We start from the raw sequence: 15,004 nt of genomic DNA, 5'->3' as shown, positions 1-15,004 counted from the left end.
ATTGGTCTGTGAGTCTGTATTGGCCTGTCAGTGCGTGTTGGTCTGTGAGTGTGTATTGGTCTTTCAGTCTGTATTGGTCTGTGAGTCTGTATTGGCCTGTGAGTGTGTATTGGTCTGTAAGTGTATATTCATCTGTCAGTGTGTATTGGCCTGTGAGTGTATTGGTCGGGAGTGTGTAATGGTCTGTCAGTGTACATTGGCCTGCGAGTGTGTATTTGTCCGTGAGTGTGCATTGGTCTATGAGTGTGTATTGGTCTGTGAGTGTGTATTGGTCTGTGAGTGTGTATTGGCCTGTGAGTGTGTATTGGTCCGTGAGTGTGTATTGGTCTGTCAGTGTATATTGGCCTGTGAGTGTGTATTGTTCCATGAGTGGGTATTGGCCTGTGAGTGTGTATTGGTCCGTGAGTGTGTTTTGACCTGTGAGTGTGTATTGGTCTGTCAGTGTGTATTGCTGTATGAGTGTGTGTTCGTCCGTGAGTGTGTATTGGCCTGTGAGTGTGTATTGGTCTGTGAGTGTGTATTGGCCTGTGAGTGTGTATTGGTCTGTTAGTATTTATTGGTCTGTGAGTGTGTATTGACCTGTGAGTGTGTATTGGTCTGTCAGTGTGTATTGGTCTGTCAGTGTGTTTTGGTCTGTGAGTGTGTATTGGTCTGTCAGTGTGTATTGGTCTGTCAGTGTGTATTGTTCTTTGAGTGAGTGTTGGTCCATGAGTGTGTATTGGCCTGTTAGTATTTATTGGTCTGTGAGTGTGTATTGGTCTGTGAGTGTGTATTGGTCTGTCAGTGTGTCTTGGTCTGTCAGTGTGTATTGTTCTGTGAGTGAGTGTTGGTCCATGAGTGTGTATTGGCCTGTTAGTATTTATTGGTCTGAGTGTGTGTATTGACCTGTGAGTGTGTATTGGCCTGTGAGTGTGTTTCGGTCTGTGAGTGTGTATTGGTATGTGTGTGTGTATTGGTCCGTCAGTGTGTATTGGTCTGTGAGTGTGTATTGGCCTGTCAGTGTGTATTGGTCTGTCAGCGTGTATTGGTCTGTCAGTGTGTATTGGCCTGTGAGTGTATATTGGTCTGTCACTGTATATTGGCCTGTGAGTGTATATTGTTCCATGAGTGTGTATTGGCCTGTGAGTGTGTATTGACCTGTCAGTGTGTATTAGCCTGTGAGTTTGTATTGGTCTGTGAGTGTGTATTGGTCTGTCAGTGTGTATTGGCCTGTGAGTGTGTATTGGCCCGTGAGTGTGTATTGGTCTGTCAGTGTGTATTGGTCTGTCAGTGTGTATTGGTCCGTCAGTGTGTTGTGGTCTGTGAGTGTGTATTGGTCTGTGAGTGTGTATTGGTCTGTGATTGTGTATTGGTCTGTGAGTGTGTATTGGCCTGTCAGTGTGTATTGGTCTGTGAGTGTGTATTGGCCTGTGAGTGTGTATTGGTCTGTCAGTGTATATTGGCCTATGAGTGTGTATTGTTCCATTAGTATGTATTGGCCTGTCAGTGTGTATTGGTCTGTGAGTGTGTATTGGTCTGTCAGTGTGTATTGGTCTGTGAGTGTGTATTGGCCTGTCAGTGTGTATTGGTTTGTGAGTGTGTATTGGCCTGTGAGTGTATATTGGTCTGTCAGTGTATTTTGGCCTGTGAGTGTGTATTTTTCCATGAGTGTGTATTGGTCTGTGAGTGTGTATTGGTCCGTGATTGTGTATTGACCTATGAGTGTGTATTGGTCTGTCAGTGTGTATTGCTGTATGAGTGTGTGTTCATCCGTGAGTGTATTTTCGTCCGTGAGTGTGTATTGGTCCGTGAGTGTGTTTTGGTCTGTCAGTGTGTCTTGGTCTGTGAGTGGGTAATGGTCTGTGAGTGTGTATTGGTCTGTGAGTGTGTAATTGTCTGTGATTGTGTATTGGTCCGTGAGTGTGCATTGGTCTGTCAATGTGTATTAGTCTGTGAGTGTGTAATGGTCTCTGTGTGTGTATTGACCTGCCAGTGTGTATTAGCCTGTGAGTTTGTATTGGTCCGTGAGTGTGTATTGTTCCATGAGTGTGTATTGGTCTGTGAGTGTGTATTGGCCTGTGAGTGTGTATTGCTCTGTGAGTGTGTATTGGCCTGTGAGTGTGTATTGGTCTGTCAGTATTTATTGGCCTGTGAGTGTGTATTGGTCTGAAAGTATGTATTGGTCTGTGATTGTGTATTGGTCTGTGAGTCTGTATTGGCCTGTCAGTGTGTATTGGTCTGTCAGTGTGTATTGGTCTGTCAGTGTGTATTGGCCTGTGAGTGTGTATTGGTCTGTGAGTGTGTATTGGTCTGTGAGTGTATATTGGTCTGTCACTGTATATTGGCCTGTGAGTGTGTATTGTTCCATGAGTGTGTCTTGGTCTGTGAGTGTGTATTGTTCCGTGAGTGTGTTTTGGTCCATGAGTGTGTTTTGGTCTGTCAGTGTGTCTTGGTCTGTGAGTGCGTAATGCTCTGTGAGTGTGTATTGGTCTGTGAGTGTGTAATTGTCTGTGAGTGTGTATTGGTCCGTGAGTGTGTATTGGCCTGTCAGTGTGTATTGACCTGTGAGTGTGTAATGGTCTCTGTGTGTGTATTGACCTGTCAGCGTGTATTAGCCTGTGAGTTTGAATTGGTTCATGAGTGTGTATTGGTCTGTGAGTGTGTATTGGTCTGTCAGTGTGTATTGGCCTGTGAGTGTGTATTGGTCTGTGAGTGTGTAATTGTCTGTGAGTGTATACTGGTCCGTGAATGTGTATTGGTCTGTGAGTGTGTATTGGTCTGTGAGTGTGTAATTGTCTCTGTTTGTGTATTGACCTCTCAGTGTGTATTAGCCTGTGAGTTTGTATTGGTCCGTGAGCGTGTATTGGTCTGTGAGTGTGTATTGGTCTGTCAGTGTGTACTAGTCTATGAGTGTGTATTGGTCTGTGAGTGTGTATTGGTCTATGAGTCTGTATTGGTCCATGAGTGTGTATTGGTTTGTCAGTGTGTATTGGTCTGTGAGTGTATATTCATCTGTCAGTGTGTATTGGCCTGTGAGTGTGTATTGGTCGGGGAGTGTGTGTTGGTTGTTCGTGTACATTGGCCTGCGAGTGTGTATTTGTCCGTGAGTGTGCATTGGTCTATGAGTGTGTATTGGTCTGTGAGTGTGTATTGGTCTGTGACTGTGTGTTGGCCTGTCAGTGTGTATTGGTCCGTGAGTCTGTATTGGCCTGTGAGTGTGTATTGGTCTGTCAGTGTGTATTGGCCTGTGAGTGTGCATTGTTCCGTGAGTGTGTATTGGCCTGTCAGTGTGTATTGGTCTGTGAGTCTGTATTGGCCTGTCAGTGTGTATTGGTCTATGAGTGTGTATTGGCCTGTGCGGGTATATTGGTCTGTCAGTGTATATTGGCCTGTGAGTGTGTATTGTTCCATGAGTGTGTATTGGCGTGTGAGTGTGTATTGGTCCGTGATTGTGTATTGGCCTGTGAGTGTGTATTGGTCTGTCAGTGTGTATTGGTCTGTGAGTGCGTAGTGGTCTGTGAGTGTGTATTGGTCTGTGAGTGTGTAATTGTCTGTGAGTGTGTATTGGTCCGTGAGTGTGTATTGGTCTGTCAATGTGTATTGGTCTGTGAGTGTGTATTGGTCTCTGTGTGTGTATTGACCTGTCAGTGAGTATTAGCCTGTGAGTTTGTATTGGTCCGTGAGTGTGTATTGTTCCATGAGTGTGTCTTGATCTGTGAGTGTGTATTGGCCTGTGAGTGTGTATTGGTCTGTGAGTGTGTATTGGCCTGTGAGTATGTATTGGTCTGTCAGTATTTATTGGTCTGTGAGTGTGTATTGACCTGTGAGTGTGTATTGGTCTGTGAGTGTGTATTGGTCTGTGAGTGTGTATTGGCCTGTGAGTGTGTATTGGTCTGTCAGTGTGTATTGGCCTGTGAGTGTGTTTTGGTCTGTGAGTGTGTATTGGTCTGTCAGCGTGTATTGGTCTGTCAGTGTGTATTGTTCTGTGAGTGAGTGTTGGTCCATGAGTGTGTGTTGGCCTGTTAGTATTTATTGGTCTGTGAGTGTGTATTGGTCTGTGAGTGTGTATTGGTCAGTCAGTGTCTATTGGTCTGTGAGTGTGTATTGTTCTGTGAGTGAGTGTTGGTCCTTGAGTGTGTATTGGCCTGTTAGTATTTATTGGTCTGTGGGTGTGTATTGGTCTGTGAGTGTGTATTGGTCTGTCGGTGTCTATTGGTCTGTGAGTGTGTATTGTTCTGTGAGTGAGTGTTGGTCCATGAGTGTGTATTGGCCTGTTAGTATTTATTGGTCTGTGAGTGTGTATTGACCTGTGAGTGTGTATTGGTCTGTCGGTGTCTATTGGTCTGTGAGTGTGTATTGGTATGTGTGTGTGTATTGGTCCGTCAGTGTGTATTGGTATGTGAGTGTATATTGGTCTGTGAGTGTATATTCATCTGTCAGTGTGTATTGGCCTGTGAGTGTGTATTGGTCGGGGAGTGTGTATTGGTCTGTCAGTGTGTATTGTTCTGTGAGTGAGTGTTGGTCCATGAGTGTGTATTGGCCTGTTAGTATTTATCGGTCTGAGTGTGTGTATTGACCTGTGAGTGTGTATTGGCCTGTGAGTGTGTTTCGGTCTGTGAGTGTGTATTGGTATGTGTGTGTGTATTGGTCCGTCAGTGTGTATTGGTCTGTGAGTGTGTATTGGCCTGTCAGTGTGTATTGGTCTGTCAGCGTGTATTGGTCTGTCAGTGTGTATTGGTCCGTCAGTGTCTATTGGTCTGTGAGTGTGTATTGTTCTGTGAGTGAGTGTTGGTCCATGAGTGTGTATTGGCCTGTTAGTATTTATTGGTCTGTGGGTGTGTATTGGTCTGTGAGTGTGTATTGACCTGTGAGTGTGTATAGGCCTGTGAGTGTGTTTTGGTCTGTGAGTGTGTATTGGTATGTGTGTGTGTATTGGTCCGTCAGTGTGTTCTGGTCTGTGAGTGTGTATTGGCCTGTGAGTGTGTATTGGTCTGTAAGTGTGTCTTGGTCTGTGATTGTGTATTTGTCTGTGAGTCTGTATTGGCCTGTCAGTGTGTATTGGCCTGTCAGTGTGTATTGGTCCGTCAGTGTGTATTGGCCTGTGAGTTTGTATTGGTCTGTGAGTGTGTATTGGCCTGTGAGTGTATATTGGTCTGTCACTGTATATTGGCCTGTGAGTGTGTATTGTTCCATGAGTGTGTATTGGCCTGTGAGTGTGCATTGTTCCGTGAGTGTGTTTTGGTCCGTGAGTGTGTTTTGGTCTGTCAGTGTGTCTTGGTCTGTGAGTGTGTAATGGTCTGTGAGTGTGTATTGGTCTGTGAGTGTGTAATTGTCTGTGAGTGTGTATTGGTCCGTGAGTCTGTATTGGCCTGTCAGTGTGTATTGGTGTATGAGTGTGTATTGGCCTGTGAGTGTATATTGGTCTGTCAGTGTATATTGGCCTGTGAGTGTGTATTGTTCCATGAGTGTGTATTGGCCTGTGAGTGTGTATTGGTCCGTGATTGTGTATTGACCTGTGAGTGTGTATTGGTCTGTCAGTGTGTATTGCTGTATGAGTGTATTGGTCTGTCAGTGTGTATTGGTCTGTCAGTGTGTATTGGTCTGTGAGTGTGTATTGGTCTGTCAGTGTGTATTGGCCCGTGAGTCTGTATTGTCCTGTGAGTGTGTATTGGTCTATCAGTATTTATTGGTCTGTTAGTGTGTATTGACCTGTGAGTGTGTATTGGTCTCTCAGTGTGTATTGGCCTGTGTGTGTGTTTTGGTCTGAGAGTGTGTATTGGTCTGTCAGTATTTATTGGTCTGTGAGCGTGTATTGATCCGTGAGTGTGTATTGGCCTGTGAGTGTGTATTGACCTGTGAGTGTGTATTGGTCTCTCAGTGTGTATTGGCCTGTGTGTGTGTTTTGGTCTGAGAGTGTGTTTTGGTCTGTCAGTATTTATTGGTCTGTGAGTGTGTATTGGTGTGTGAGTGTGTATTGGTCTGTGAGTGTGTATTGGTGTGTGAGTGTGTATTGGTCTGTCAGTGTGTATTGGTCTGTGAGTGTATATTGGTCTGTCAGTGTGTATTGGTCTGTGAGTCTGTATTGGCCTGTGAATGTGTATTGGTCTGTGAGTGTGTATTGGTCTGTCAGTGTATATTGGTCTGTGAGTCTGTATTGGCCTGTCAGTGCGTGTTGGTCTGTGAGTGTGTATTGGTCTTTCAGTCTGTATTGGTCTGTGAGTCTGTATTGGCCTGTGAGTGTGTATTGGTCTGTAAGTGTATATTCATCTGTCAGTGTGTATTGGCCTGTGAGTGTATTGGTCCGGGAGTGTGTAATGGTCTGTCAGTGTACATTGGCCTGCGAGTGTGTATTTGTCCGTAAGTGTGCATTGGTCTATGAGTGTGTATTGGTCTGTGAGTGTGTATTGGCCTGTGAGTGTGTATTGGTCCGTGAGTGTGTATTGGTCTGTCAGTGTATATTGGCCTGTGAGTGTGTATTGTTCCATGAGTGGGTATTGGCCTGTGAGTGTGTATTGGTCCGTGAGTGTGTATTGACCTGTGAGTGTGTATTGGTCTGTCAGTGTGTATTGCTGTATGAGTGTGTGTTCGACGGTGAGTGTGTATTGGCCTGTGAGTGTGTATTGGTCTGTGAGTGTGTATTGGCCTGTGAGTGTGTATTGGTCTGTTAGTATTTATTGGTCTGTGAGTGTGTATTGACCTGTGAGTGTGTATTGGTCTGTCAGTGTGTATTGGTCTGTCAGTGTGTTTTGGTCTGTGAGTGTGTATTGGTCTGTCAGTGTGTATTGGTCTGTCAGTGTGTATTGTTCTTTGAGTGAGTGTTGGTCCATGAGTGTGTATTCGCCTGTTAGTATTTATTGGTCTGTGAGTGTGTATTGGTCTGTGAGTGTGTATTGGTCTGTCAGTGTGTCTTGGTCTGTCAGTGTGTATTGTTCTGTGAGTGAGTGTTGGTCCATGAGTGTGTATTGGCCTGTTAGTATTTATTGGTCTGAGTGTGTGTATTGACCTGTGAGTGTGTATTGGCCTGTGAGTGTGTTTCGGTCTGTGAGTGTGTATTGGTATGTGTGTGTGTATTGGTCCGTCAGTGTGTATTGGTCTGTGAGTGTGTATTGGCCTGTCAGTGTGTATTGGTCTGTCAGCGTGTATTGGTCTGTCAGTGTGTATTGGCCTGTGAGTGTATATTGGTCTGTCACTGTATATTGGCCTGTGAGTGTATATTGTTCCATGAGTGTGTATTGGCCTGTGAGTGTGTATTGACCTGTCAGTGTGTATTAGCCTGTGAGTTTGTATTGGTCTGTGAGTGTGTATTGGTCTGTCAGTGTGTATTGGCCTGTCAGTGTGTATTGGCCCGTGAGTGTGTATTGGTCTGGCAGTGTGTATTGGTCTGTCAGTGTGTATTGGTCCGTCAGTGTGTTGTGGTCTGTGAGTGTGTATTGGTCTGTGAGTGTGTATTGGTCTGTGATTGTGTATTGGTCTGTGAGTCTGTATTGGCCTGTCAGTGTGTATAGGTCTGTGAGTGTGTATTGGCCTGTGAGTGTATATTGGTCTGTCAGTGTATATTGGCCTGTGAGTGTGTATTGTTCCATTAGTATGTATTGGCCTGTCAGTGTGTATTGGTCTGTGAGTGTGTATTGGTCTGTCAGTGTGTATTGGTCTGTGAGTGTGTATTGGCCTGTCAGTGTGTATTGGTTTGTGAGTGTGTATTGGCCTGTGAGTGTATATTGGTCTGTCAGTGTATTTTGGCCTGTGAGTGTGTATTTTTCCATGAGTGTGTATTGGTCTGTGAGTGTGTATTGGTCCGTGATTGTGTATTGACCTATGAGTGTGTATTGGTCTGTCAGTGTGTATTGCTGTATGAGTGTGTGTTCATCCGTGAGTGTATTTTCGTCCGTGAGTGTGTATTGGTCCGTGAGTGTGTTTTGGTCTGTCAGTGTGTCTTGGTCTGTGAGTGCGTAATGGTCTGTGAGTGTGTATTGGTCTGTGAGTGTGTAATTGTCTGTGATTGTGTATTGGTCCGTGAGTGTGTATTGGTCTGTCAATGTGTATTAGTCTGTGAGTGTGTAATGGTCTCTGTGTGTGTATTGACCTGCCAGTGTGTATTAGCCTGTGAGTTTGTATTGGTCCGTGAGTGTGTATTGTTCCATGAGTGTGTATTGGTCTGTGAGTGTGTATTGGCCTGTGAGTGTGTATTGCTCTGTGAGTGTGTATTGGCCTGTGAGTGTGTATTGGTCTGTCAGTATTTATTGGCCTGTGAGTGTGTATTGGTCTGAAAGTATGTATTGGTCTGTGATTGTGTATTGGTCTGTGAGTCTGTATTGGCCTGTCAGTGTGTATTGGTCTGTCAGTGTGTATTGGTCTGTCAGTGTGTATTGGCCTGTGAGTGTGTATTGGTCTGTGAGTGTGTATTGGTCTGTGAGTGTATATTGGTCTGTCACTGTATATTGGCCTGTGAGTGTGTATTGTTCCATGAGTGTGTATTGGCCTGTGAGTGTGTTTTGTTCCGTGAGTGTGTTTTGGTCCGTGAGTGTGTTTTGGTCTGTCAGTGTGTCTTGGTCTGTGAGTGCGTAATGCTCTGTGAGTGTGTATTGGTCTGTGAGTGTGTAATTGTCTGTGAGTGTGTATTGGTCCGTGAGTGTGTATTGGCCTGTCAGTGTGTATTGACCTGTGAGTGTGTAATGGTCTCTGTGTGTGTATTGACCTGTCAGCGTGTATTAGCCTGTGAGTTTGAATTGGTTCATGAGTGTGTATTGGTCTGTGAGTGTGTATTGGTCTGTCAGTGTGTATTGGCCTGTGAGTGTGTATTGGTCTGTGAGTGTGTAATTGTCTGTGAGTGTATATTGGTCCGTGAATGTGTATTGGTCTGTGAGTGTGTATTGGTCTGTGAGTGTGTAATTGTCTCTGTTTGTGTATTGACCTCTCAGTGTGTATTAGCCTGTGAGTTTGTATTGGTCCGTGAGCGTGTATTGGTCTGTGAGTGTGTATTGGTCTGTCAGTGTGTACTAGTCTATGAGTGTGTATTGGTCTGTGAGTGTGTATTGGTCTATGAGTCTGTATTGGTCCATGAGTGTGTATTGGTCTGTCAGTGTGTATTGGTCTGTGAGTGTATATTCATCTGTCAGTGTGTATTGGCCTGTGAGTGTGTATTGGTCGGGGAGTGTGTGTTGGTTGTTTGTGTACATTGGCCTGCGAGTGTGTATTTGTCCGTGAGTGTGCATTGGTCTATGAGTGTGTATTGGTCTGTGAGTGTGTATTGGTCTGTGAGTGTGTGTTGGCCTGTCAGTGTGTATTGGTCCGTGAGTCTGTATTGGCCTGTGAGTGTGTATTGGTCTGTCAGTGTGTATTGGCCTGTGAGTGTGTATTGTTCCGTGAGTGTGTATTGGCCTGTCAGTGTGTATTGGTCTGTGAGTCTGTATTGGCCTGTCAGTGTGTATTGGTCTATGAGTGTGTATTGGCCTGTGCGGGTATATTGGTCTGTCAGTGTATATTGGCCTGTGAGTGTGTATTGTTCCATGAGTGTGTATTGGCGTGTGAGTGTGTATTGGTCCGTGATTGTGTATTGGCCTGTGAGTGTGTATTGGTCTGTCAGTGTGTCTTGGTCTGTGAGTGCGTAGTGGTCTGTGAGTGTGTATTGGTCTGTGAGTGTGTAATTGTCTGTGAGTGTGTATTGGTCCGTGAGTGTGTATTGGTCTGTGAGTGTGTATTGGCCTGTGAGTATGTATTGGTCTGTCAGTATTTATTGGTCTGTGAGTGTGTATTGACCTGTGAGTGTGTATTGGTCTGTGAGTGTGTATTGGTCTGTGAGTGTGTATTGGCCTGTGAGTGTGTATTGGTCTGTCAGTGTGTATTGGCCTGTGAGTGTGTTTTGGTCTGTGAGTGTGTATTGGTCTGTCAGCGTGTATTGGTCTGTCAGTGTGTATTGTTCTGTGAGTGAGTGTTGGTCCATGAGTGTGTGTTGGCCTGTTAGTATTTATTGGTCTGTGAGTGTGTATTGGTCTGTGAGTGTGTATTGGTCAGTCAGTGTCTATTGGTCTGTGAGTGTGTATTGTTCTGTGAGTGAGTGTTGGTCCATGAGTGTGTATTGGCCTGTTAGTATTTATTGGTCTGTGGGTGTGTATTGGTCTGTGAGTGTGTATTGGTCTGTCGGTGTCTATTGGTCTGTGAGTGTGTATTGTTCTGTGAGTGAGTGTTGGTCCATGAGTGTGTATTGGCCTGTTAGTATTTATTGGTCTGTGAGTGTGTATTGACCTGTGAGTGTGTATTGGTCTGTCGGTGTCTATTGGTCTGTGAGTGTGTATTGGTATGTGTGTGTGTATTGGTCCGTCAGTGTGTATTGGTATGTGAGTGTATATTGGTCTGTGAGTGTATATTCATCTGTCAGTGTGTATTGGCCTGTGAGTGTGTATTGGTCGGGGAGTGTGTATTGGTCTGTCAGTGTGTATTGTTCTGTGAGTGAGTGTTGGTCCATGAGTGTGTATTGGCCTGTTAGTATTTATCGGTCTGAGTGTGTGTATTGACCTGTGAGTGTGTATTGGCCTGTGAGTGTGTTTCGGTCTGTGAGTGTGTATTGGTATGTGTGTGTGTATTGGTCCGTCAGTGTGTATTGGTCTGTGAGTGTGTATTGGCCTGTCAGTGTGTATTGGTCTGTCAGCGTGTATTGGTCTGTCAGTGTGTATTGGTCCGTCAGTGTCTATTGGTCTGTGAGTGTGTATTGTTCTGTGAGTGAGTGTTGGTCCATGAGTGTGTATTGGCCTGTTAGTATTTATTGGTCTGTGGGTGTGTATTGGTCTGTGAGTGTGTATTGACCTGTGAGTGTGTATAGGCCTGTGAGTGTGTTTTGGTCTGTGAGTGTGTATTGGTATGTGTGTGTGTATTGGTCCGTCAGTGTGTTCTGGTCTGTGAGTGTGTATTGGCCTGTGAGTGTGTATTGGTCTGTAAGTGTGTATTGGTCTGTGATTGTGTATTTGTCTGTGAGTCTGTATTGGCCTGTCAGTGTGTATTGGCCTGTCAGTGTGTATTGGTCCGTCAGTGTGTATTGGCCTGTGAGTTTGTATTGGTCTGTGAGTGTGTATTGGCCTGTGAGTGTATATTGGTCTGTCACTGTATATTGGCCTGTGAGTGTGTATTGTTCCATGAGTGTGTATTGGCCTGTGAGTGTGCATTGTTCCGTGAGTGTGTTTTGGTCCGTGAGTGTGTTTTGGTCTGTCAGTGTGTCTTGGTCTGTGAGTGTGTAATGGTCTGTGAGTGTGTATTGGTCTGTGAGTGTGTCATTGTCTGTGAGTGTGTATTGGTCCGTGAGTCTGTATTGGCCTGTCAGTGTGTATTGGTGTATGAGTGTGTATTGGCCTGTGAGTGTATATTGGTCTGTCAGTGTATATTGGCCTGTGAGTGTGTATTGTTCCATGAGTGTGTATTGGCCTGTGAGTGTGTATTGGTCCGTGATTGTGTATTGACCTGTGAGTGTGTATTGGTCTGTCAGTGTGTATTGCTGTATGAGTGTATTGGTCTGTCAGTGTGTATTGGTCTGTCAGTGTGTATTGGTCTGTGAGTGTGTATTGGTCTGTCAGTGTGTATTGGCCCGTGAGTCTGTATTGTCCTGTGAGTGTGTATTGGTCTATCAGTATTTATTGGTCTGTTAGTGTGTATTGACCTGTGAGTGTGTATTGGTCTCTCAGTGTGTATTGGCCTGTGTGTGTGTTTTGGTCTGAGAGTGTGTATTGGTCTGTCAGTATTTATTGGTCTGTGAGCGTGTATTGATCCGTGAGTGTGTATTGGCCTGTGAGTGTGTATTGACCTGTGAGTGTGTATTGGTCTCTCAGTGTGTATTGGCCTGTGTGTGTGTTTTGGTCTGAGAGTGTGTTTTGGTCTGTCAGTATTTATTGGTCTGTGAGTGTGTATTGGTGTGTGAGTGTGTATTGGTCTGTGAGTGTGTATTGGTGTGTGAGTGTGTATTGGTCTGTCAGTGTGTATTGGTCTGTGAGTGTATATTGGTCTGTCAGTGTGTATTGGTCTGTGAGTCTGTATTGGCCTGTGAATGTGTATTGGTCTGTGAGTGTGTATTGGCCTGTGAGTGTATATTGGTCTGTCAGTGTATATTGGCCTGTGCGTGTGTATTGTTCCATGAGTGTGTATTGGCCTGTGAGTGTGTATTGGTCCGTGATTGTGTATTGTTCCATGAGTGTGTATTGGTCTGTCAGTGTGTATTGGCCTGTGAGTGTGTATTGGCCTGTGAGTGTGGATTGGTCTGTGAGTGTTTATTGGTCTGTGAGTGTGTTTTGGTCCGTGAGTGTGTATTGGCCTGTGAGTGTGTATTGGTCTGTCAGTGTATATTGGTCTGTGAGTCTGTATTGGCCTGTCAGTGCGTGTTGGTCTGTGAGTGTGTATTGGTCTTTCAGTCTGTATTGGTCTGTGAGTCTGTATTGGCCTGTGAGTGTGTATTGGTCTGTAAGTGTATATTCATCTGTCAGTGTGTATTGGCCTGTGAGTGTATTGGTCCGGGAGTGTGTAATGGTCTGTCAGTGTACATTGGCCTGCGAGTGTGTATTTGTCCGTAAGTGTGCATTGGTCTATGAGTGTGTGTTGGTCTGTGAGTGTGTATTGGTCTGTGAGTGTGTATTGGCCTGTGAGTGTGTATTGGTCCGTGAGTGTGTATTGGTCTGTCAGTGTATATTGGCCTGTGAGTGTGTATTGTTCCATGAGTGGGTATTGGCCTGTGAGTGTGTATTGGTCCGTGAGTGTGTATTGACCTGTGAGTGTGTATTGGTCTGTCAGTGTGTATTGCTGTATGAGTGTGTGTTCGTCCGTGAGTGTGAATTGGTCCGTGACTGTGTATTGGTCCGCGAGAGTGTTTTGGTCTGTCAGTGTGTCTTGGTCTGTGAGTGCGTAATGGTCTGTGAGTGTGTATTGGTCTGTGAGTGTGTAATTGTCTGTGAGTGTGTATTGGTCCGTGAGTGTGTATTGGTCTGTTAATGTGTATTGGTCTGTGAGTGTGTAATGGTCTCTGTGTGTGTATTGACCTGTCAGTGTGTTTTAGCCTGTGAGTTTGTATTGGTCCGTGAGTGTGTCTTGGTCTGTGAGTGTGTATTGGTCTGTCAGTGTGTATTGGCCTGTGAGTGTGTATTGGCCTGTGAGTGTGTATTGGTCCGTGAGAGTGTATTGGTCTGTCAGTGTGTATTGGTCTGTGAGTGTGTATTGGCCTGTGAGTGTGTATTGGTCTGTCAGTATTTATTGGTCTGTGAGGGTGTATTGGTCTGTGAGTGAGTGTTGGTCCATGAGTGTGTATTGGCCTGTCAGTATTTATTGGTCTGTCAGTGTGTATTGGTGTGTGAGTGTGTATTGGTCTGTCAGTGTGTATTGGTCTGTGAGTGTGTATTGACCTGTGAGTGTGTATAGGCCTGTGAGTGTGTATTGGTCTGTGAGTGTGTATTGGTATGTGTGTGTGTATTGGTCCGTCAGTGTGTTCTGGTCTGTGAGTGTGTATTGGCCTGTGAGTGTGTATTGGTCTGTAAGTGTGTATTGGTCTGTGATTGTGTATTGGTCCGTGAGTCTGTATTGGCCTGTCAGTGTGTATTGGCCTGTCAGTGTGTATTGGTCCGTCAGTGTGTATTGGCCTGTGAGTTTGTATTGGTCTGTGAGTGTGTATTGGCCTGTGAGTGTATATTGGTCTGTCACTGTATATTGGCCTGTGAGTGTGTATTGTTCCATGAGTGTGTATTGGCCTGTGAGTGTGCATTGTTCCGTGAGTGTGTTTTGGTCCGTGAGTGTGTTTTGGTCTGTCAGTGTGTCTTGGTCTGTGAGTGTGTAATGGTCTGTGAGTGTGTATTGGTCTGTGAGTGTGTAATTGTCTGTGAGTGTGTATTGGTCCGTGAGTCTGTATTGGCCTGTCAGTGTGTATTGGTCTATGAGTGTGTATTGGCCTGTGAGTGTATATTGGTCCGTGATTGTGTATTGACCTGTGAGTGTGTATTGGTCTGTCAGTATGTATTGCTGTATGAGTGTATTGGTCTGTCAGTGTGTATTGGTCTGTGAGTGTGTATTGGTCTGTCAGTGTGTATTGGCCCGTGAGTCTGTATTGTCCTGTGAGTGTGTATTGGTCTATCAGTATTTATTGGTCTGTTAGTGTGTATTGACCTGTGAGTGTGTATTGGTCTCTCAGTGTGTATTGGCCTGTGTGTGTGTTTTGGTCTGAGAGTGTGTATTGGTCTGTCAGTATTTATTGGTCTGTGAGCGTGTATTGATCCGTGAGTGTGTATTGGCCTGTGAGTGTGTATTGACCTGTGAGTGTGTTTTGGTCTCTCAGTGTGTATTGGCCTGTGTGTGTGTTTTGGTCTGAGAGTGTGTTTTGGTCTGTCAGTATTTATTGGTCTGTGAGTGTGTATTGGTGTGTGAGTGTGTATTGGTCTGTGAGTGTGTATTGGTGTGTGAGTGTGTATTGGTCTGTCAGTGTGTATTGGTCTGTGAGTGTGTATTGGTCTGTCAGTGTGTATTGGTCTGTGAGTCTGTATTGGCCTGTGAATGTGTATTGGTCTGTGAGTGTGTATTGGCCTGTGAGTGTATATTGGTCTGTCAGTGTATATTGGCCTGTGCGTGTGTATTGTTCCATGAGTGTGTATTGGCCTGTGAGTGTGTATTGGTCCGTGATTGTGTATTGTTCCATGAGTGTGTATTGGTCTGTCAGTGTGTATTGGCCTGTGAGTGTGTATTGGCCTGTGAGTGTGGATTGGTCTGTGAGTGTTTATTGGTCTGTGAGTGTGTTTTGGTCCGTGAGTGTGTATTGGCCTGTGAGTGTGTATTGGTCTGTCAGTGTATATTGGTCTGTGAGTCTGTATTGGCCTGTCAGTGCGTGTTGGTCTGTGAGTGTGTATTGGTCTTTCAGTCTGTATTGGTCTGTGAGTCTGTATTGGCCTGTGAGTGTGTATTGGTCTGTAAGTGTATATTCATCTGTCAGTGTGTATTGGCCTGTGAGTGTATTGGTCCGGGAGTGTGTAATGGTCTGTCAGTGTACATTGGCCTGCGAGTGTGTATTTGTCCG

Source organism: Chiloscyllium plagiosum, unplaced genomic scaffold (assembly GCF_037043375.1).
Source record: "Chiloscyllium plagiosum isolate Xiang-an unplaced genomic scaffold, Cpla_swu_hap1 HiC_scaffold_21, whole genome shotgun sequence".
NCBI classification, from domain to species: Eukaryota; Metazoa; Chordata; class Chondrichthyes; order Orectolobiformes; family Hemiscylliidae; genus Chiloscyllium; species Chiloscyllium plagiosum.
Note: the sequence above shows the minus strand (reverse complement) of the source record.